The sequence below is a fragment of the Oreochromis niloticus genome, linkage group LG16, assembly GCF_001858045.2.
Source record: "Oreochromis niloticus isolate F11D_XX linkage group LG16, O_niloticus_UMD_NMBU, whole genome shotgun sequence".
NCBI lineage: Eukaryota > Metazoa > Chordata > Actinopteri > Cichliformes > Cichlidae > Oreochromis > Oreochromis niloticus.
The window spans coordinates 30,158,785-30,183,558 of record NC_031987.2 but is presented as its reverse complement, the minus strand read 5'-3'; the positions used below and the strand labels follow the sequence as shown (position 1 = coordinate 30,183,558).

Sequence of the window (24,774 nt, the reverse complement as noted above, 5' to 3'; positions counted from 1 at the left end):
GACACAAACTTTTGCTTTGTCATGTCAATATCTCACACACAGTCATTTAAGAATATTTTATTCATGACTGGTGGGGTGTTAGCAGTAGCTTAGGAGGTCATCTACTTATCGGAATGTATGTGGGTTAACCCCTGGCTGCTTCAGTTTGCATGCCAAATATCCTTGGGCAGCATAAAAACCCCAAGCTGCTAGGAGTATGAATGTCTCTGACTGGTATAGAAAGCACTTAAGTGTGTGAATGGGTGAATCGGGCATGTTGTATAAAGCACTTTGAGTGCTCCAGGAGAGTAGAAAAGTGCTATTTAATAATTTCCCAGTTTGGTAGATTATGCCTTCTGAAACTGACACCACCATTTTACTGTGTTAAAACACACTACACGGTATTATACACAGTATTTAAATATTGCATATACTGCATTAGCATCATAGTTGCATACTTTGAGGGGGATCCAAATTCTCCCAATCCTGAACACATGCTGCCCGTTTACAACAGTGCATAGTCAAGCCCAACAAGGTCCTCTGACCTGCACAAACTTGACCTGGCCTTCTGAAACTCTTGCTGTTAATTTAGCAGACACCTGGTCTGGTGTGTCATATCGTACATTTCCTATCTTACCTGAGGTGGGCCACTAGGTAGTAGATTGAGGTAAAAGTTATTCCAAATGATAGGTCAATTTCTCCTATAAACTTGACTCTGTTAGTCCAAGCCAGTTTTCATGACAGCCTGATAACAGAGGCTGGATAATTGCATGGCAATACACAAAATAAGAGGAGGCTGGCAAAGCAGAATGAACTAATGAATATCCCTATAAAATGTGTAAGAGCTGATATATACAATGTGTAAAAGAATACAAAACATTAATTTGGAAATGTAGTCACAAAGTTTTAGGAGTTATGCACTAGGACTGCTCTCTCACAACCTGTAGTTCTGAGACAGCTTTGGGAAGAGGGTGTCTCTGAAAAAAACTTGGCTTTTTAAAGGGAATTTTCAGGGGGTGTCATAGACACAGACTGCTTTTGTTTGGCTAGTATCTAGCTTTCTGAAATAAGCCTTGCTACTTCAGTGGATCAGCGGGATTGGCAGCCTCTGGCTTCAACTTTAGTGAATGAAGCTTCCAGTGTGGCATCACCAGACAATTTCCATAAAAAACAGTCTGAAATAATTACGAATTTAAAATAAAAATATGCTTATGATTAACTCGCTAAAGAGATCTGAAAGGTATATCCATGTGTCTGGTCCCATTACTTCTTGTGGCCGTGGTGTCAATCTTTTTAGCAGGCTACTATCTCTGTACACCTGGCTCTAATTAAAAAGTAGGGTTGTCATTATATACAAAAATATTTTTCGTCATGTCATTTGACAGGTTTCAGTTTTGAATATTTAGATGTTGTAGTTAATTCTGTATCTCCTGCTATAAAATCATCATGGAATGGGCATGTGGCAGGGAGAGAGTAGACCCAAATACAGGGCTCAACAATAAAACAGCTCTGTTTTATTGTTCTTCATTGTGTCATTGTTCTATTATGTGTTTTTATCTATTGTACAGTGTCCTTGGGTGTCTTGAAAGGCGCTTTATAAATTTTTTTTAATATTTTTTATTATTAACAGAGAGAGTCAAAACACAACTTTATTACCTAGCTACAAGATAAGGCAGAGAATAGGTGGAGTAAACTGACTGGACAGAGACTGGTGGTGGTGATGAAGATGACAGAACCACACACAAAAAATAGTTTCAGACTGACTAATGTTGGGTCTGCGCTTCCACAGGCCCCGCTACTTTAGAGACTTATTCTCGTGAAGGGCAAAAACAAGACAGAACATCTTCAACTGGTCTTTTACTTGTTAGTGAGGGAAGGCTGGTCGGAACCAGGCTCTTGGAGCTCAACGCTCCTCACCTGTCTCCAACCAACTCCTTCAAAGGGCAGCCCTCCTCGTAGCCTTTTATTCCCATGACAGTTACAGTTTACACAACACAAACACCTCCCACCGTAAAACCCCCCTATGGTTCTAAAAGATAAGGCACTGTGTGTGTGTGTGTGGGTGTGTGCGTGTGTGTGTGTGTGTGTGTGTGTGTGTGTGTGTGTGTGTGTGTGTGTGCACGTGAGTGAGTGTGATCTCCTGCTCACCAAAAGGATCATAAAAGCAGGAAGCTTACAACACAAGAAACAGGTCTTTCAGATAGGATGTTCTTACAATAAAACCCAGCACCAGAGGGGCTGGAGAGGTGGTCAGAGACAAAGGAATGTCTTTGATCATGCTGCTTGAACTAAGACTTTACAAACTTAAGAAACACAATGACAGCATTCAACAATTTGACTCCAACAACTAACATGATGAACAGGTGCAGTTTATGAGGTTACAGACTTGCTAACCGAAAACAAAGACATTAATTCTGCCAGCCAAGAAACACTACATACCATTAAGTTAGCAGAACCAAACACAGTGTGAAAGCATGCTAACGTGAAACAGGAATGTCTGAAACATGGCAAGAACCTTTATTATAGATCTGCTCAGAAACACAACATTCTCTCTCAGGAGGGCGGGTAATGACAGAATTTTGTTTTGTAATTCTTAACAGATTCAAAAACAATGAAGTCCTCTTGAGCACTCTTCAGTTCTGAAACAGAAAACAGCACACAATCGACTTTAAACTTTCTGGCCTGGATATACTCAGTTTTTATTCTTCCCAGCCCAGAAAGATCATGGGATAAAGAGTCTTGCTCACTTATCCTTGCAGTCTTAGGAAACCTGGTGTCAACAGAAACCAGGGGACTAACGAACTCATGCAGGGGCAAAGAGTGCCAGAGCTCTTCCTCTATTTTGGAGTGGAGGATAGAGCTTTATCCTTTAATAATGTCACTGATTGGGTGGGGCAGGTGGTGTTTAATTCATGCAGAAGCAAAGTCAGATATAATTCTCTTTTTATGTGATTGCATACAGAGCTTGATGCGGAAATTTTGGATTCACAAAGAAAACCGATAACCACTCATTATCTCAGACCGGTGTTTTAGGGTTGGTCTGCCAGCTAACACAAAGAAAGCCTTGGTATGTTGAATTTGCCTCATAGTGCAACACTCTGGTTGTTTTATACACATGGTATGAATCAGACCAACAACAGATCTAAATATAATTCCTTATGAGCACCTATCAATATAAGTCCCTAAACACTACACGACCTACACACTCATCTCGACCCGTCTAATTCATATGTCCTTTCTTTGACAGAAAATGATCCTTCTTAGTGCCTACTATTGCAAAGAAGTGGAAATCTACAGTACAAAAATCATAAAAACATGCCAGTCAAATGCAACATTGTTCTAAAAAGGACAAGAGATGAATGCTTCAGTTTGTCACAGATTAAAGTGGAATGAATGTGATTGGTTAAATTGCATTTCGATCACTGTAGAAAGAAAGACACTGCAGCAGATTAGAATCAAGCAGAACATTAAATGTATAAATCATTTAATAAATCACCAAATTAATACATGCATGTTCCTGTGGCAATGCGCCTCATCAAGGAAACACAAAGACTTTAGAGGCAGACCCACTATTTTAGCTATTACAGCTATTTTGTGGAATATTTATTGGTCAGCAGTATTCCTGTTGATCTCTAATCTGGATCTTAGAACCTGCTCTGGAGTAGATTAGGTTTGTAGTATACGTTACCATGGCGATGTACGGTGGTAAGAACCAAAGGAACCACCAACAAGGTCAGCAGTTCCTGCAATATCATTGATGACAAGTACACACTCTCCATAGCAGGAATTATACCTGCCTGGTTTAATCAGTAAGTCTTTTAGGTATAAAGTGTCATAGAAAATAGCATAAAACCAACACAAACAAATCCAGTGTTTGATTCTCACCACAGTCATTCTAGTGGGGTAATGCAGAGGGTCACAAATAGCCACATAGCGGTCAACTGATATTAGAACTATGTTCCCTATTGAAGCACAAGTAATGTTGCCAGTCAGATACCAATAAACAGAACACATAACATCACCAAATACCCAGCAGGTTGTGCTTCTAAGGATTTCTAAAGGTATCAACAGGAGGCCAACAAGAAAGTCTGAGACAGCCAGAGAGAGGAGGAGGATGTTAGTGGGTGTGTGAAGCTGCCTGCAACAAGAGAGAAAAGAATATAAGACAAATTAAGAATATCAAAATATCTTTAGTGAAAATTCTACACAAATGCAAATATAATACACAAATACAAAATTGATGCACTGAACTTTCTAAAATTTAAACAGTGATTTCAGCTCAAAAGTTCATCTGAGGAAGAGAGAGATTTTAAAGAAGATAAGACAGCTGAGAGGACCCGTGGTTATGTCATGTACTAATCATGCTAAAATGTCTTTAGTGAAAATGTGTCCTTAGTTAAAACATGATTAAGTTTAGTCAACAGCCATTGTTAAGCTGAAGATATTTATCTCTTGCACTTCATCCATTCATTGATGAAAATTTACTTTTTCACATATCTAAAACCTAAATCGCAGTTTCAACTGAAAAACTAATCTCTGCCTGAAGTGGGAGACTGAGATGATGACCAGGAGGTTCAGAGCAACAGTGATCAGAGAGATGCAGAACAGCACAATGTATAGAAGTACAGCTTTGGACCAGTGAAGTGTTGGCTTCCTGCAGGAATTGTTGAGTAGTTGTTGAAAACAAAGTTCGGCTCCTTTCTGTATCTCCATTATCACATAACTGCAGATCCTGCAGCTCTCTGATGAGAGCTTTGACTCAGAGAACTGTTATATCTCTTTTTGCTCACCTTCTTCCCACCCCCATTCCCTCCTCTTTCTTTTGAGACAATCTTTTTCTTCTATGTTTTCAAACTCACTTTTGGCAACTACTGCTATGACATAAATAACATTTAATTGAATTGAAGTATCTCAAAAATAGTGCATGTATGTATCGAGACTTATGTATGATGCAAATTGTTCTTCTGGACTCTGAAGGTACTTAAGGACAGCACGAGAGCTCACCACGTTTTACTCCAACTTTAATCTTGGTTTCACACAACTGAACTCATAAAGCGGCAAACACCTCCTACAACCCAAAATGTTTCATTTGGGAACAGAATGGTGTGTATGTGTAAGTTTGGTGATGGAGTTTTTATTATAAATGAATGATGAATTTTTATGAATTATTATGTCTATTTTTTTTTTTATGTTTAAGGACAACAGATGGAAATTAGCCTTTGGCTATAATCTGGCATGTTTACATTCATGTAATTTGTTTTTACATTTATGTTCATTAGCATGCACTGTCCTAAATAAATAAATAAATAAATAAACATTACCCCTCTCACTTCCCTTCTCACTAAGTGTGAGTGGACCCCTAGAGGTCCGCCACACATACCCCCCAAACACCCAGTAGGGTGTCTTACTAGTCCAGGACCCGGGGCTTAAGCAAACAGCCAGAACGGCTGAACCTAGGAGGCAGAGAACTTGTAGGGCATCCTCCAGTCTGTGAAGGATGCCCTCCACAGACTGTTTTGTTTCATTGCCTTATTACCTGGCATCTCTGTGTGCCGCTCATTCTGACCCTTCTGTGATTATTCCTGTCTTTGCACCCAGGGCTGTTGAAGGCTCAGCTCTGTCCTGCACCTGTATCGGTGCTTTGAGGGAGGACAGCTGACGCCCAGCTCGCCGGGTTTCTGCGAGTCCAGTCACCAAGCATATTGTGACTGATAGTTCTATGTGGGATTTGGATCAAATTATGAACCTTTTGTGAATGATTCCATGAACACTTTTCCTGTGGCTAACTCTGGCATGATTGGGACTGATTATAAAGTAATGTTTTCAGGGACAATGCTATGAGTGTTTTTCATGTGGCTGAACCAACTCATTCCAGGCCTGAAACTGTTTGAATCTTGCTCGAGGCAGAAAAAGATGTGTTTAGCTGTTCAGAAGGAGATTCCAAAGACTGTTTCAGTTGCTGCTTCCCTGTTAGCACCTCAAGGAGCCACAGGTCAAGGTGCAACTCCTGTTTCAAGGGCAGCTGAGTGCCGCTTGCTCTTGCACCCGTGCCTGATCTCTGGGTGGAGGCAGCGGTTGTCCAGTCAGCACCTGTGCCAGTTCCAGCTCCTAGGGTCAGAACAGCCATGAACCAGCCATCTGCTGCACCCGTACCTACACCTCGGGTGGGAGTGGCTGGCATCTAGTCTGTCCCTACACCCATGCTGGCTCCAAGGGTTAGGCCAGCCAGGGCACAGTTGAGCTCCCCACCCATACCGGTCTCTCGGGTGGAAGCAGTTGGTGCTCAGCAGGTGCCTGCACCTGTTCATGTCTCCGCTGGCAGCTCAGGTGATCTGCTTCAGCACTCTGCGGCTTCCACGCTGCCCTCTGTTTCTGCTGGCGACTCTGGAGAGCCCATCTAGCATCCAGCCATGCCGCCTGGAGGCTCAGCCGAGCCCGTCCAGCATCTTGCTCAACCGCCTGTAGTTACCATATCGCAACCATGTGCTCAAACTTCTGTGGCTACTGTGCTGCCCCCAGTTCGCTGGCCTGCTGCAGCCACACCGCCTATGGCTCAACCTCCTGTGGCTTGCAGCTGTCATGCTGCCTTTAGCTCCACCACCTGCAGCAACCACATCTGACCCTGCCACGACTCAGTCAATTCAATTCAATTCAATTCAATTCAATTCAATTCATCCATCCATCCATCCTCATCCGCTTTATCCGAGGTCGGGTCGCGGGGGCAGCAGCCTAAGCAGAGAAGCCCAGACCTCCCTCTCCCCAGCCACCTCCTCCAGCTCATCCGGGGGAACACCAAGGCGTTCCCAGGCCAGCCGAGAGATATAATCTCTCCAGCGCGTCCTGGGTCTGCCCCGGGGCCTCCTCCCGGTGGGACATGCCCGGAACACCTCACCCAGGAGGCGCCCAGGGGGCATCCTTGTCAGATGCCCGAACCACCTCAACTGGCTCCTTTCGATGTGGAGGAGCAGTGGTCCTACTCTGAGCCCCTCCCGGATGGCCGAACCTCTCACCCTATCTCTAAGGGAGAGGCCAGCCACCCTTCGGAGGAAGCTCATTTCTGCCGCTTGTATCCGCGATCTCGTTCTTTCGGTCACTACCCACAGCTCGTGGCCATAGGTGAGGGTCGGGACGTAGATCGACCGGTAAATTGAGAGCTTCGCTTTTACACTCAGCTCCCTCTTCACCACGACGGACCGGTGCAGCGTCCGCATCACTGCAGCGGCAGCACCAATCCGTCTGTCGATCTCCGGCTCCCTTCTCCCATCACTCGCGAACAAGACCCCGAGATACTTAAACTCCTCCACTTGGGGCAGGAACTCATCCCCGACCCGGAGTGGGCACTCCACCCTTTTCCGGCTGAGAACCATGGCCTCAGATTTGGAGGTGCTGATCCTCATTCCCGCTGCTTCACACTCGGCTGCGAACCGTTCCAGTGCGAGCTGGAGGCCCCCACCCGATGAAGCCATCAGAACCACATCATCCGCAAAAAGCAGAGATGAGATTCTGAGGCCACCGAAGTGAAAGCCCTCCACCACTTGGCTGCGCCTAGAAATCCTGTCCATAAAAATTATGAACAGAATCGGTGATAAAGGGCAGCCCTGGCGGAGCCCATCACCCACCGGAAACGAGTCCGACTTATTGCCGGCAATGCGAACCAAACTCTTACAACGGTTGTATAGGGATCGAATGGCCCGTAGCAGTGGGCCAGACACCCCATACTCCCGCAACACCTCCCACAGGACACCCCGAGGGACACGGTCGAATGCCTTCTCCAAGTCCACAAAACACATGTAGACTGGTTGGGCAAACTCCCATGCACCCTCAAGTATCCTCGAGAGGATAAAGAGCTGGTCCAGTGTTCCGCGACCAGGACGAAAACCGCATTGTTCCTCCTGTATCCGAGGTTCGACTAACGGACGAACTCTCCTTTCCAGCACCCTGGCATAGACTTTCCCAGGGAGGCTGAGGAGTGTGATCCCCTGTAGTTGGAACACACCCTCCGGTCTCCCTTCTTAAAGATGGGGACCACCACCCCGGTCTGCCAGTCCAGGGGTACTGCCCCTGATCTCCACGCAACATTGTAGAGGCGTGTCAACCAGGACAGCCCTACAACGTCCAGAGCCTTCAGGAACTCGGGGCGGACCTCATCAACACCAGGGGCTCTGCCACCGAGGAGTTGTTTAACTGCCTCAGTGACCTCGACCCCAGAAATTGGCGGGTCATTCCCCTCATCCCCAGACTCTGCTTCCTCCTCGGAAGACGTGTCAGTGGGATTAAGGAGGTCCTCGAAGTATTCCTTCCACTGTCTGACAATTTTCTCAGTCGACGTCAGCAGCGCACCGCCAGCACTATACACAGTGCAGGTAGAGCACCGCTTTCCCCTCCTGAGACGCCTGACGGTTTGCCAGAATCTCTTCGAGGCAGTCCGAAAGTCTTTTTCCATGGCCTCTCCGAACTCCTCCCACACCCGAGTTTTTGCTTCAGCCACTGCCCGAGCCGCATTCCGCTTGGCCTGTCGATACCTGTCAGCTGCCTCTGGAGTCCCACAGGCTAACCAAGCCCGATAGGACTCCTTCTTCAGCCTGGTGGCTCCCTTCACCTCTGGTGTCCACCATTTGGTTCGGGGATTACCACCACGGCAGGCACCAACCACCTTGCGGCCGCAGCTCAATGCAGCAGCTTCGGCAATGGAGACGCTGAACATGGTCCATTCGGACTCAATGTCCCCAGTCTCCCTCGGAATGTTGTTGAAGCTCTGCCGGAGGTGTGCGTTGAAGATCTCGCGGACTGGGGCCTCTGCTAGACGTTCCCAGCACACCCTCACTACGCGTTTAGGTGCACCGGGTCTGTCCAGCGTCCTCCCCCGCCACCTGATCCAACTCACCACCAGGTGGTGATCAGTTGACAGCTCAGCCCCTCTCTTTACCCGAGTGTCCAGAACATATGGTCGCAGGTCTGGTGATACGATTACAAAATCGATCATCGACCTGCGGCCTAGAGCATCCTGGTGCCACGTGCACTTATGGACACTCTTATGTTCGAACAAGGTGTTCGTTATGGCCAAACTGTGATTTGCACAGAAGTCCAATAACAGAACACCACTCGGGTTCAGATCAGGGAGGCCGTTCCTCCCAATCACGCCCCTCCAGGTCTCGCTGTCGTTACCCACGTGAGCATTGAAGTCTCCCAGTAGGACAACAGAGTCTCCAGGTGGGGCACCTTCCAGCACCCCCCCAGGGACTCTAAGAAGGCTGGGTACTCTGAACTGCCACTCGGCGCATAAGCGCAGATGACAGTCAGGACCCGTTCCCCGACCCTGAGGCGCAGGGAACAAACCCTCTCATCCACCGGGAAAAACCCCAACGTACCGGCAGCAAGCCGGGGGATATTAGAATACCCACCCCAGCCCGCCGCCTCTCACCAGGGGCAACTCCAGACTGAGACAGAGTCCAGCCCCTCTCCAGGAGACTAGTTCCAGAGCCCAAGCCATGCGTAGAGGTGAGCCCGACTATATCTAGCCGGTACTTCTCAACCTCACGCACTAACTCAGGCTCCTTCCCCACCAGAGAGGTGACATTCCATGTCCCTATTGCCAGTCTTGGCAGCCGGGGATCGGTCCGCCAGGGCCTCCGCTCCTGGCCGCCGCCCGACACACATTGCACCCGACCCCTGTGGCGCCTCCTGCGGGTGGTGGGCCTGCGGGAGGATGGGCCCATGTCTCCTCTTCGGGCTGTGCCCGGCCGGGCCCCATGGACTAAGGCCCGGCCACCAGACGCTCGCCCTCGGGCACCCTCCCCGGGCCTGGCTCCAGGGCGGGGCCCGGTAACCCTATCCCGGGCAGGGTAAACTGTTCCCTCGATGTTCTTTTCATACGGGTCTTCTGAATCGCTCTTTGTCTGGTCCCTCACCTCATTCAGTTTTATTTATATAGCGCCAAATCACAACAACAGTCGCCTCAAGGTGCTTTATATTGTAAGGTAGACCCTACAATAATAGATACAGAGTAAAACCAAACAATCAAATGACCCCCTATGAACAAGCACTTTGACGACAGTGGGAAGGAAAAACTCCTTTTTAACAGGATGAAACCTCCGGTAGAACCAGGCTCAGGGAGGGGCGGCCATCTGCTGCGACCAGTTGGGTTGAATGACGACCCTTTGGTGGCCCAGAGAATGACGGCCCTTTGGGGACCCAGATCAGGTTTGCCAGAGGTAATCCACACATGGGCGAGCACAGGACCACCAGTGTTTCTGCAACTGGCCTTATGCTAGACCATGTGTGGATTACCTCTGGCAAAGCAGATCTGGGTCCCCAAAGGGCCATCATTCTTTGCAGTATGTGGGCCATGTGTGAGCAGATTGTGTGGGCCAGATCCGGGTTCATACCAATTTTGCTATGTGGGAATGTGTTTATTAATCCAATGATGAGACTGCTAAATATTGATTTTCATCACTATTTAGTAGGCGACAGGACACATCTTTGAGGAGAGTCAGTGGAGCAGGAATGGCAGAGGGACAATGTGTTCTGTTTCTGCTTTAGCCATTAGTTTGTCAGTTAGTCTGCCATCTTCTGCATGCCATCCCATGTTCTTTTAAGGTTATTAGTGATCAATTGTTCCTCAAGACAGTTTTAACATTTAAGCTTGCCTTTTTTCCATTCTAATAAGTCTGTGGGCTTCTCTTATCTCCTTTCTGGAATGCTATGTACTTTACCTTCTTTAGGTTATTTTGTGACCTATAGCGTATTGTTTAGATACTCTTTAACTTATTTCTTTTTAATCATTGCATCCTCAAGCATCTGGTGTCTTCTTCACACACTAAGGTTAGTTATAGAGTTCCACAGGGCTGTGTGATAGAACTAATTATTTTTAAATTTAACATGCTTCCCTTAGGTATTATTATTAGAAGGCACATCATACATTTGTATTGCTGTGCAGCAGGTAATGTGCGGCTTTATCTGTACAAGAAGCCAGAAGACACACACCAATTATTTTACCAATTAAACACCAATTAACTGATGAATGTGTTATGACATAATGGTATGGATGACCTCTAATTTCTTGTTTCTAAATTCAAATAAAATTCAGATTATTGTATTCTGGCCTAAAAATCCAAAAAAATATGCCTTCTAATAAAAGCTCCCTGAAAATGTTGTGGTTAATCCAAAATGCTCCAACCAGAGTATTCGCAGGGACCACAAAGAAAGTTTTTTTCACCCCCATGTCTCCTGTTAAATCAAAATTCTAATTTAAAGTCTTCATACAAGGTTTTGAATTGTCAGACCTCATCTTATATTAAAAATGTAACAATGGACTCAATAGAGTACTTTACTATGTTAAGGAGTAGAATGGGAGGCACAGCCTTTAACTTTCAGGCCTCTCTTCTGTGAAACCAGTTTGGATTTGGATGAGAGACACCCTCTCTACTTTCAAGATTAGGCTTAGGCTGCTGGAGGTTTCTTCCTGTAATAAAGGAGTTTTTAATATTCACTGTCAACAAGTGGTGCTAATAGAGGGGGGTTTCCCCTCTTTTACTATATGGAATTTACTATTTAAAAGAAAGCACCTTGAGATGACAGTTGTTGTACTACTGAATTTAATGCAGGAACTGTTGTGACCCCCTAACGTCTCATTGTATCATTAGATAATAATGTAATCAGAAATTACAAAAATTATATCTAATTTTTTACTGACTTTTCTTTTTCAGATAGATAAATGTGGTCAAATTTTAATACATTTTTTATTAGTAAAACAAATCTGTATTTTTAACTTATTCAAGAAAATTGTTTTAATATAAGAGGCATTAAATTTATAAAAGTGTATGAATAAAGCTGTTGTTGGTAAAATAAAACATATTTTTTCTACTTTCTTGAAACATTTAAATTTGATTTTTCATTTCTCCAGATTACTAGATGTATGATGTACTGACTTATAATGTTTGTTGTTTATAATATGTTAGAATCACTGCTGTGACGCTTAAAGATCTGCAGAGTGATGATAAGGTTAACAGATTTTTTAAACCATGGATAAAACAAGGCATAGATCATTGGGTTTAGAAAAGAGTTCAAATAAAAGGCAATGACCACAAAAAATGCAGATGAATCACTGATCACATTTTCTTCAACGAGGGTGTAACAGTAAAATGGACAGTAGCTTGCAAGAAACACAACTACTAGAACACCCAGAGTCCTGGCTGCTTTCAACTCAGATTTGGATTTTGCAACTGCTGTAACATGAGAGCGCATTGCACGAGCCTGAGACACAGCCACCACAAATATTCTCATATACAGAACTATAATGACAGTGATGGGAACAAAAAAAGATAAAACAAGGTCAGCAGTTCCTGCAGTATCATTGATGACAAGGATACACTCTCCATAGCAGGAGTTATACCTGCCTGGCTTCAGGAAGTCTTTTAGGTAAAGAGTGACATAGAAAATAGCATAAAACCAACACAGACAAACACTGAGTTTCACCCTCGCCACAGTCATTCTGGTGGGGTAATGCAGAGGGTCACAAATAGCCACATAGCGGTCAACTGATATTAGAACTATGATTCCTGTTGAAGCACAGGTAATGTTGCCAGTCAGATAAAAATAAAAAGAACATATAACATCACCAAATACCCAGCAGGTTGTGCTTCTAAGGATTTCTAAAGGTATCAACAGGAGACCAACAAGAAAGTCTGAGACAGCCAGAGAGAGAAGCAGGATGTTAGTGGGTGTGTGAAGCTGCCTGCAACAAGAGAGAAAAGAATATAATACAAATTAAGAATATCAAAATATCTTTAGTGAAAATTCTATTAGTAAAAATGTTTATATTAGTAAGACATGATTCAGTCTAAGAAAATGAAAAAATACAGTGGTTAAAATACAGAAAGAATGCACCAAATTAATTTCATTTAACATGCTTTGAACCTTCTAAAATGTAAACTGTGATTTCAGCTCAAAAGTTCAAAGGAGAGATTTTGAAAAAGATAAGACAGTTGAGAGGACCAGTGTCTATGTCATGTACATGTAATCATGCCGAAATGTCTTTAGTGAAAATGTTTCCTTAGTTAGAACACATCTCTTGCACTTCATTTATTCATTGATGAAAATTTACTTTTTCACATATCTAACACTTAAACCGCAGTTTCAACAGAAAAGTTAATCTCTGCCTGAAGTGGGAGACCGAGATGATGACCAGGAGGTTCAGAGCAACAGTGATCAGAGAGATGCAAAACAGCACAATGTACAGAAGCACAGTTTTGGACCAGTTAAGTGTCAGCTTCCTGCAGGAATTGTTGAGTAGTTGTTGAAAACAAAGCTCGGCTCCCTTCTGTATCTCCATTATCACAAAACTACATATCCTGCAGCTTTCTGATGAGAGCTTTTACTCAAAGAACTTTTATATTTGCCCCCCACCCCCCACTCTTTCTTTTGAGACCGCCTTTTGTTTTCACATTTTCAAACTCACTGTTGGCAACTATTGCTGTGCGTAAATAACATGGAATTTAATAGCGTATTTAGAGTAGCATAGCCTACTATAGCGTATTTAATAGATGTATTTCACAAATGGTCCATGTATGTATCAGGACTAATGATGCAAGTTACTGGTAGATTGTTGTGCCTTCTGAAACTGAAAAACACAAACTAGGGTGATAATAATGAACCATGTTCAAAACCAACTAAACTATACTAAAAGGACATGACAGTTACTTATTTTTAACACATGCTCAGAAATTATACCACAGGCAGCTTAGGAAGGCAAGCCTAATCTTCACCTTAAAGCCAGGACTGGGATAGCTTAAGGCGATTGCTTGGAATCCAAACCACATATTAACAGACAGGGAAGTCCTAGTCTTCTGAAACAGAATTTATTATGTTTATTTTTCCTACATCTTAAATGGTGTGTCAGATCTAACCTCTCCTGCCCTACAAGTGGGTCACTAGAGGCGTGAAGCAAATATAATAGTAGAGGTACACAAAATATTATTTACTGTAGAATGTCTGAATCTGAATTGGAGTTCTGGATCATGGCTGCTGTCTAACAACCTGCAGTTGAAAAGTCTTGCAGAGGGTGTCTCAGAAGAAATGTTACCAGTGTGGCTTGTTGACTTTGCAAGTGATGGTACAACTGCTTTGATAGGCTAATGTAGAGGAACACCCAGTGTAGAACATATATACTGGAAGTGCTGGGTATACAAGTCTGTCCTAAGTCTCCTGTCAGAAAGACTGCAGCAGTCCAGGAGTTGGGTTAACTGTCTTTAATTAAGTTCCAAAGAAGAACTGCTTCTGGAAACAGAAAGAGGTATTCTATAATTAGTAGAGTCAAAGATAATTAAGAAAACAATCACAACACATCATCTACTCAACACAGCAACATTTTACGTCCATTTATGGAACATTTTATGTCCACAAGGGGTTCAATTTTCAATTCAATTTAATTAAGTTTTATTTATATAGCGCCAAATCACAACAACAGTTGCCTCAAGGTGCTTTATATTGTACAGTAGATCCTACAATAATAGATACAGAGAAAAACACAACAATCATATGACCCCCTATGAGCAAGCACTTTGGCGACAGTGGGAAGGAAAAACTCCCTTTGAACAGGAAGAAACCTCCGGCAGAACCAGGCTCAGGGAGGGGCGGCCATCTGCTGCGACCAGTTTCGGTGAGAGAAGGAAGACAGGATAGAAGACATGCTGTGACAAATAGACAGAGATTAATAACAAGTATGATTCAATGCAGAGAGGTCTATTAACACAGTGAGTGAGAAAGGTGACTGGAAAGGAAAAACTCAATGCATCATCCCCCGGCAGCCTACGTCTGTTGCAGCATAACTAAGGGAGGATTCAGGGTCACCTGGTCCAGCCCTAACTATATGCTTTAGCAAAAAGGAAAGTTTTAAGCCTAATCTTAAAAGTAGAGATAGTGTCTGTCTCCCGAATCCAAACGGGAAGCTGGTTCCATAGAAGAGGGGCCTGAAAACTGAAGGCTCTGCCTCCCATTCTACTTTTAAATACTCTAGGAACAGCAAGTAGGCCTGCAGTGCGAGAGCGAAGTGCTCTTATAGGGTGATATGGTATTACAAGGTCATTAAGAAAAGATGGGGCCTGATTATTTAAGACCTTGTATGTGAGGAGCAGGATTTTGAATTCAATTCTGGATTTAACAGGGAGCCAGTGAAGAGAAGCCAAAACAGGAGAAATCTGCTCTCTCTTTCTAGTCCCTGTCAGGACTCTTGCTGCAGCATTTTTAATTGATTGAAGGCTTTTCAGGGAGTTTTTAGGGCATCCTGATAATAATGAATTACAGTAGTCCAGCCTGGAATTAATAAATGCATGAACTAGTTTTTCAGCATCACTCTGAGACAGGATATTTCTAATTTTAGAGATATTGCACAAATGGAAGAATGCAGTCTTACATATTTGTTTAATATGTGCATTAAAAGACATGTCTTGGTCAAAAATGACTCCAAGGTTCCTCACAGTGTTACTGGAGGCCAAGGTAATGCCATCCAGAGTAAGAATCTGGTTAGGTACCATATTTCTAAGATTTTCAGGGCCGAGTACAATAACTTCAGTTTTATCTGAATTAAGAAGCAGAAAGTTAGCGGCCATCCAGGTCTTTATGTCTTTAAGACATTCCTGCAGTTTAACTAATTGGTGTGTGTTATCTGGATTCATGGGTAGATAGAGCTGGGTGTCATCAGCATAGCAGTGAAAATGTATGCTATGTCTTCTGATGATACTGTCTAAGGGAAGCATACATAATATAAACAGAATTGGTCCTAGCACCGAACCCTGTGGAACACCATAGTTGACCTTAGTGTGTGAAAAGGACTCTCCATTTACATGTACAAATTGGAGTCTATTAGATAGATATGATACAAACCACTGCAGTACCTGTAATACCTACAGTGCGCTCTAATTGAAGAATATTGTGGTCAACAGTATCGAACGCTGTACTGAGGTCTAGCAGGACAAGCACAGAGACAGAGAGTCCACTGTCAGAGGCAATAAGAAGCTCATTTGTAACCTTCACTAAAGCTGTTTCTGTGCTGTGATGATCTCTGAAACCTGACTGAAACTCTTCAAATAAGCCATTCCTCTGCAGATGATCTGTTAGCTGTTTGACAACTACTCTTTCAAGGATTAGCTAAGACAGCTGGGTCTAGAGATGGCTTTTTAAGTAAAGGTTAAACTACAGCCAGCTTGAAGGCCTGTGGTACATAGCCAATTATTAGAGATAGGTTGATCAGATTTAAGATTGAAGCATTAATTAATGGCAGGACTTCTTTGAGCAATTTTGTAGGAATGGGCTCTAAAAGACACGTTGATGGTTTGGAGGAAGTAATTATTCAAGTTAACTCAGAATGATCAATTGGAGAAAAAGAGTCTAAATGAATATCAATGGTACTAAAAGTAGCTGTGGATAATATTACATCTGTGAGATGATTATTGGTTATTTTTTCTCCAATGATTAAAATTTTATTTGTAAAGAAATTCATAAAGTCATTACTAGTTAACGTTAAAGGGATGGTTGGCTCAACAGTGCTCTGACTTTTTGTCAGCCTGGCTACAGTGCTGAAGAGAAACGTGGGGTTGTTCTTATTTTCTTTAATCAGTGATGAATAGTGAGATGTTCTGGCTTTGGGGAGGGCTTATAAAGCAACAAACTATTTCTCCAGGCTAAATGATGAGCTTCTAAATTTGTGACACGCCATTTCCTCTCCAGCTTACGAGTTATCTGCTTTAGGTTACGTGTTTGAGAATTAAGTACTTCTCTTTTGAGGCCTTACTTTTTACAGGAGCTACAGTATCAAGAGTTGTACGTAGTGAGGTACAATTATTAACAAGATTATCGACCTCTGTTGGAATAGCATTCAGGTAGCTGCTTGGGGTCACTGTTGACCATAAATTGGCTAAATAGCAGCTGTCATATAAGTTGTTAATAGTAAAGCATGAACATGGCAAGCTAGCAACAGTTAAACTAAACAATAAACAATAGAAAAGTCCTTTATCCACTGGATGTAATCATCATACTATTAACTTAGTACTAAATAATTAAATAATCCTACCAACATGGTATCAATATACCGAGGCATAACTTTAACATGCACAATTATAGCCCTTATCATACCCGCTAACCTGTCAAAGGGAATAACGCTTACAGGTTCGTTAACGCACACTTAATCATACAAAACCAAATGCGATGGTCTCCCCTCTGCGTGCTGAGCACATGACCACTGATGCGCTTATTCCTTTTGGGTGCACTTGATTCTTGTCTCTACATCCTGAGGTCAAGTCAGAGCAGGAAGTTTGAACACCCACGCTCCGGATTGAAAAAGACCCCAGCCCCATTGAAGCAAAAGATTCGAAAATTGAGAGATGTGTCTAATCAACACACAACAACTGCCAAGACACTAGTGAATCACTTCGCCAAGTCACAAAGTCTCAAAAAAGGAAATTACTAGAACTGTACACATAAATGGACTTCAGCTGTGCAGACCAAGAAAAACCCAGTTTCTGCAGACAAAACTGTTATGGCCTGGGTAATTGACTGTAAGATTGCACTTGGTGCCTAAGCTTCCCTCGTATCCACCCATGGGCAGGGCCAACAGACTCCCTCACCTGGAGCTGATTGAGAAAAATTTAAGACCACTTGAAAAATGGCAACCACCTAAGAGTTGGCTCCATTGTTCTCCTAAAATATCATCCGTCCTTTGTGGGAGAAAAGGTTGCTGGGTCTTGTAAACATCAGAGCTTCTGGGACTCGGGAATTTGACTTTCCACTCTAACACACAATTTGCCCCAAAACAGATTCTGAGGTTACCTGAGGGCAGTGAATGCAGTTTGTAGTGTCATATTGACCTAAAGTGGATTTTTTTTTCATTATTTATCCATTCATCCATCTTTGTTCGCTTATCTGGGTCTGGGTTGTGGGTTCAGCAGCCTAAGCAGAGAGGCCAGACCTCCCTCTCCCCAGCCATCTCCTCCAGCTTGTCCGGGGGAACATCAAGGCGTTCCCAGGCCAACCAAGACATATAATCTCTCCAGCGTGTCCTGGGTCTGCCACTGGGGCCTCCTGTCTGCGTACAGGGTCAGCTCATTCTCCCACACGTTTCATTAAAATCATCATTTGACTCCACCTGGCAGGGACAGTGTGTTATTCCGATCTCCTCCACCTCTCTATACTTAAAATGAACCTTAACACAACTCACACATGACCCCAAATGGGCAAAACACTATAGAAAAAGGCAAATCTTCAGTGCCGTCTTCACTCAGGCCCACCGCTGTGCATGCAAAAGCGGCGAGACAAAAAAAGGATTTGCTTTCCACGCAGCGCCTTCACCGTCCGCAACTACATATATATATATATATATATTTAAAAAAAGGGTTAAAATACTAAAAGAATCAATATCTGTGGTGCCTACTGATACAGAAAAATAAAACAAAAAAAACAAAACAATCAACAGCCGCAGCAGTCAGTCTGTCGAATTACACCAGTTTAAAACAAATTAAAACACACTGATGTGTCGGGTCCTCTGCCCGCAGCCAGAAATCCACTTGGCAAAGCAGCAGCTCGGTACTCTGTGAATAAAAGGCAGGAGATCACTTACGCTGGACAGTAAAACACAGGAATATTCCTCAACTGTATTGTTTTCGTTACCTGTCCACAAGTTCGTGTCACACCCTAATAAATGTGGGTCAGTGGCGATGAAGTCCACTATACTGTTCTCACAGGAGCAATGTTTCCCACCTACAAGGGTGCAAATAACTGTAAACCTCTGCCAACAGCCAGAGCTCAAGTGGTACATTTTTGTGTAACCTACCATTCTAACAGAAGTTTAGGGGGACCCGTATCAGACTTTCATAGAAAGCACTTGCAGCTTCAGGTTTGCAGAGGAATACCCAATTGCCCACACCTGCACTTATGAAAGGAGCAAAGACCAGCTCCGCCCACCAGGGGCGGTTCCCAGACTCCAGGTCTCACCTGTCACATTCTCCCCCCTGGTTTTTGCATTGGCGACCCGACAATGAAACTTTAAAGCCACGGTCTGTAAAAAGCTGTAACTGAATGCACACTAGGTGGCCTGGCTTCAGCTGATTGGGGCAGATGGTGTGGATTGGAATGGTGGCCGGCTGTTGAGCGTGTCGTTCTTCTAACTGTACCACTTTCAGCTAATGGAGTGGGGACACTACGCTGTTGAGTCAGGGTACCAGGCTCAGTCCCTCTGGACTGCGGCCTCATTACTATAGCCAGGTCCTCTGGGGGTTGTTGGAAACCAGGTTCAGATGCCGTTCGTGAACATTGAGGGTTACCTCTCGGGGACTCCCTTCGTTGCCACACATATAAGTCTCCAGCATCCTCAGACAGGGATAACCGCTCAGGTGAACTTCTAGGATTAGGAGTTTGCTGGAGCTCTGCCCTTATTTTCTCACAGATATCAGCAGGGATCAGCTTAATGAATTGTCTATTAACCTGCCTTTTCTGTTCTGGATCATGAAGTGGGGCCACTGTATACACAGGACAGCCCAGCGCTGTTCCAAAGCTCCGAGCTTTGCTGTAGTCAGATGGCTCAAGGGGTTGTTGTCAGTATAGACAACACACCTGTTACCCAGCAGATATTCCCTAAATTTTTCAGTCATAGCCCATTTCAAGGCTAGGAATTCAAGTTTCATGGAGCTGTAGTTGGACATGTTACGCTCCGTGGGCTTTAGTCCTCGACTAGCATAGGCTATAGAATGCACCTTGCCATCTGCTTGCTGTTGTGAAAGCACTGCCCCCAAACCCCAGTGACTGGCATCAACCTCCAAAATAAAAGGTTGTGAAAAATTACCATAAGCCAACACGGGGGAATTCACCAACCGAGCCTTCAACTCTTGGAAGCTGTTTTCGCACTGCTCGGTCCAAACTTCCTGCAATGCACGCTTGGAGGGGCGTTTGTGCTTAGTCCCAGCCAGCTCGGCCACCAGCTGGTGGAGCGGAGCAGCTAGGGATGCAAAACCTGGAACGAAGCGGCGATAGTAACTAGCAAACCCTAAGAATGACCTCAATTCAGCAACAGAGCTAGGAGTTTGCCAATCAGACACCGCAGATATTTTGTCTGGGTCTGTGTCTACCCCGTCCTTGGAGATCACATGCCCAAGGTACTTTACCTCTGTCTGCAAAAAACAAAATTTTTCCAGCTTGGCCTTCAAATTTTGTTCCCGCAAGGTCTCCAGTACTGCTCCTAGGCACTGAATATGCTCATCTACTGTGGTAGAGAAAACAATCACATCATCCAGATACAACAACAAGGATTGGTGATTCTGGGAACCAAACATTCGCTCCATCAATCTCTGAAAGGTGCTTGGTGCATTACAGAGGCCAAACGGCATGCGGTTGAACTCGAATAACCCGAAAGGAGTGCAGAAAGCAGTTTTCTTCTTCTCTGGCTCAGCAACAGGGACTTGATTGTAGCCACTAGCCAAGTCCAAGGTGGAGAACCAGCGTGCACCTGACAACACGTCCAAGGACTCCTCAATTCAGGGCAAGGGGAAAGCATCCTTCCTAGTCTTTGAGTTCAAAAGACGGTAATCCACACAAAGCCTGATTGTGGAGTCCTTCTTTCTTACTACCACAATTGGAGAGGCAAAAGGGCTTTCTCTGATCACCTGACTCTCCAACAGGTGTTGAATATGGGCCTTAACGCTCTCATACTCTGAAGGTGGAATGCGTCGATACCGCTGGCGGACTGGAGTCTCATCTAACAGTGGAATCTCATGAGTAATTAAATTGGTACACCCTAAATCACCATCATGAGAAGAAAAAACGGATTGGTAGTCCCGCAAAAGGGCTCTTACCCTGTCCTGATCCTGTACAGTGAGAGCTGACAGATCAATTGCATCAATCGCAGTTTTCAGAGGGTTGGGTTCCACATTCTGAGTTGCCATGGTAACACATTTTTCCTCTCCCAAATCTTCCAACAGACTGGTCGAGCCATCTGATTGGCTGACAATTTCAACTTGGCACAAGGTGCCAAGCTGACTGCGAGGTGGCAAAATGGCCTCAGTTAATCCCACATTGGTAACTGGGATAAATGCAGTGCCACTGACCACTTGGACCAAAGCTGGAGAAGAAAGGAGACCATGAGGCAAACCGGCATCTAATGGTTCAAAAATCACTGTTCCAGTGTGTGCCGAATGGGCTTTTCGACATGTGGTAGGTACAAATTTCATTGTGCCTGCGGGGATGCAAATTTTTCTTCTACCCTGAACTCTCACTGGGCCACTAACCTGTGCTTCAGGCTGTAGTTGGGCTGTATGGTAACGCTGCAAAGCCTGCTGCCAAGGATCTTCCTGCACTAAAGGAAGGTCAAAAAGAGCAGAGCCATGTTCCAAAAACAGCTCCCTATAACACTCGTGGATCACATTCATGTCAAGTACTCCACATATTTCTGAGTTGGGGCTGGGCTCCAAAGGATCTCTAACAACTAACACACCACGCTTTGGTATTTGCCTCCCTAACACCTGGCAATCAAGCTCCAGGTAGCCAACATAGGGAATATCTAGCCCATTCGCTGCCCGTAACCGCAGCCAATGGCAGGCTTTCAGTTTCTCTAGACCCCAGTTCTTAAAATGTTTGGCAAAAAAACTCTCCGTGATGGTAGTGACCATGGACCCAGTGTCTAATAAACAGGAGATGTCTACCCCTCCCATATTAATGGTAACCTTTGGACAGGAGCCTACCAACTTGGGTGGGGGACCAGACTTTTGAGCATTACAACTGTTGGAGCCAGTTATGCCCCCATCTGATATGTGGCTCAGCATAACAGAGGGTGCTAGTTTTCCGTCTGCATGGAAAACGCACCCTGACCAGATGAGCTCCTGCTAGGGGCTGTAGACTCAAAGGCTACTACCCTCTCATTATCACAGTCTTTAACAAAATGGCCAGGTTTCTGACACCGTCTGCAAATAACCTGCCTTCCTCTCTGCGTGAACCTAGGCTTACTTGATGTATTGGCAACTCTCAACTCATGGGTAAGCTGATCAATCTGGGCCTGCTGCCGTTTTAACATTTCCTTAACCTCTGCCAATTCTGACCCAATAGTATCCCTTGGCACCCTTGTTTGTCCTGTATGCTAAATGCTGTAGACTGCTGGGACAGAATAAGTCCTGAACCGGCCGGGTTCTACTCCTACTCTGCCTTCCTGCTCCCACCTGAGGGCTTCATCTCTTAAAGTATGGAGGTCATAATCTGGATGTTCGCGAACAATCCTTTTAAGCTCGCGGCTCAAATTTCCATCCCTGACACCCTCTACAAACTGATCAGAAAGCAGTCTAGCAGCCTCAGGAATTCGCCTCTGGACAACTTTGAATCATTTTGTCCATGAGAGAAAACAATGCATGGGACAATTCCCTCAGTGACTCTCCTTCTTGCTGCCTTGTTGCATAAAAAGCTTCCTTAACAGCAATAAAGGACATATAAATAAAGGACATATATATATATATATATATATAAAAGAGGGTTAAAATACTAAAAGAATCAATATCTGTGGTGCCTACTGATACAGAAAAATAAAACAAAAAAAAACAAAACAATCGACAGCCGCAGCAGTCAGTCTGTCGAATTACACCAGTTTAAAACAAATTAAAACACACTGATGTGTCGGGTCCTTTGCCCGCAGCCAGAAATCCACTTGGCAAAGCAGCAGCTCGGTACTCTGTGAATAAAAGGCAGGAGATCACTTACGCTGGACAGTAAAACACAGGAATATTCCTCAACTGTATTGTTTTCGTTACCTGTCCACAAGTTCGTGTCATACCCTAATAAATGTGGGTCAGTGGCGATGAAGTCCACTATACTGTTCTCACAGGAGCAATGTTTCCCACCTACAAGGGTGCAAATAACTGTAAACCTCTGCCAACAGCCAGAGCTCAAGTAGTACATTTTTGTGTAACCTACCATTCTAACTAGAGATGGACCGATCCGATATTACGTATCGGTCCGATACTGACCTAAATTATTGGATCGGATATCGGAGGGAAATAAAAAATGTAATCCGATCCATTAAATATCAAAAAAGCACCTCAAAAAACTTGCAACACGGCGTAACTCGGCTCATAACCGTAGCACGTCGGAGCAGTATGCGTCACGTGATAGAGCGGCTGTGTGTATTTGTAGCCTCGCTAGCAATCCGGCATTTCATCTCCGAGGAAGTTATCCCAGAGAGAAGTAAAGCAAGTGTGTAAGTTCATCTCTGAATGTTTGTACAGCGTTCCCATGTTAAGCTTAACAACCGATATATGGAGCGACTGCCTCTCTCTCTCCCTCTCCTGTTGCTACTTCAATCGTGAAACTGATCAATGACCAGCTGATCGGCTTTTCTGTCGCGAGTCTGTCTCTCTTCTTTGTTTTTGGCCCACTTTGCACCAGAAAGAGGAAACCAGCGGCTGAACAACAGCAGCACATTTAACCTTGATAAGCTGTTGTTAGAATTTATTTAATATTACTTTCTACACCAGGATCCTTTTGTACGTAGCTGACGGCTGGTAACTGTGCAGGGGCGGATCTAGCAAAGTTTAGCCAGGGGGGCCGATAGGGGATTAACAGGGAAAAGGGGGGCACAAAGACATACTTTTCTTTCTTATTCTCATTTAAAATGTCTAGCTTGTAATAAATAATTATCTGAATCTTACACCCAAAGTTTTAATCTGATGTAAAATGTATAGAAGTCCATTACTGTATATAGTAACTATTAAGTCTAATATACCCTAGTAAGCTACTACTACTACTTTTTCCTTTGGGAAAGTACCATCTGTGCAGTCTGCAATTCTGTTGAAGAAAGATGTTGAATCTTTTTAATTATTCTTGAAAAATAATTTATTTCTGTGCATTTTTTTTCACCTTGCATCAAATCAAAGTTGATTACATCGATTAAGCATCATCAGGTGGAGGGTGGGGGGTGGTTCCCTATTTTCTTTTGCTGGGAGTTTGCAACCCTATTAGTTAGGTTGCTTAATATTTCTGCTAAGTACTCTTTAAAATACCAGAATAGGGAGGATGGAGTAGGTTTAAGTTTATTAGATTGATCAGTGTTGCTGAACTATGAAATATTTTGGGCGCAGTGTATTTTTTATATACAGGTATAACAGAATAGCTTTAGTGTTGTTGTTTATTTAAACTTGAGTATGAACTTATACAAAATGCAGCAAGACATTAAAAAAACAGTTTTATTGATTAAAAAACACACTATATCGGATTCATATCGGTATCAGCAGATATCCAAATTTATGATATCGGTATCGGTATCGGACATTAAAAAGTGGTATCGTGCCATCGCTAATTCTAACAGAAGTTTAGGGGGACCCGTATCAGACTTTCATAGAAAGTTAAAAAACACCAACTTGCCCAACTTGGACCAAGCACTCGCAGCTTCAGGTTTGCAGAGAAATACCCAATTGCCCACACCTGCGCTTATGAAAGGAGCAAAGACCAGCTCCGCCCACCAGGGGCGGTTCCCAGACTCCAGATCTCACCTGTCACACCCTGATCTAAATCCAAGTGAGAACCCCTGGGGATGGATGGCTGTGTTCCAGACAGTAGATGCTCTTCACCGTCTTCACTACTTGAAGAAATGTTCCCACTCAATTCATAAAAACGCTTGCATCAAGCATCCTGCAACAAATTTTTGATGTGATCAACAATAACGGTGGAGCTACTCATTACTGAGTTCATGTTTGGAACTTTGATTTCTGTTTTGAGCGGGGTTGCAGGGTTTTTTGGTCCTAAACTTTTGATCAGCTGTAAAACAGCTTGGATCAT

General features: G+C 43.9%; 1 long non-coding RNA gene across 1 annotated transcript; it reads right to left on the bottom strand.

Annotated features, from left to right (window-relative positions):
* Positions 1 to 16,688: 16,688 nt before the first annotated feature.
* Positions 16,689 to 18,859, bottom strand: LOC109197541 (uncharacterized). Its single transcript, XR_002058598.2, has 3 exons — positions 18,800 to 18,859; positions 18,637 to 18,726; positions 16,689 to 18,557 (listed from the first exon to the last, which is right to left on the bottom strand). It is a non-coding gene; the product is annotated as an uncharacterized LOC109197541 (long non-coding RNA).
* Positions 18,860 to 24,774: the final 5,915 nt, after the last annotated feature.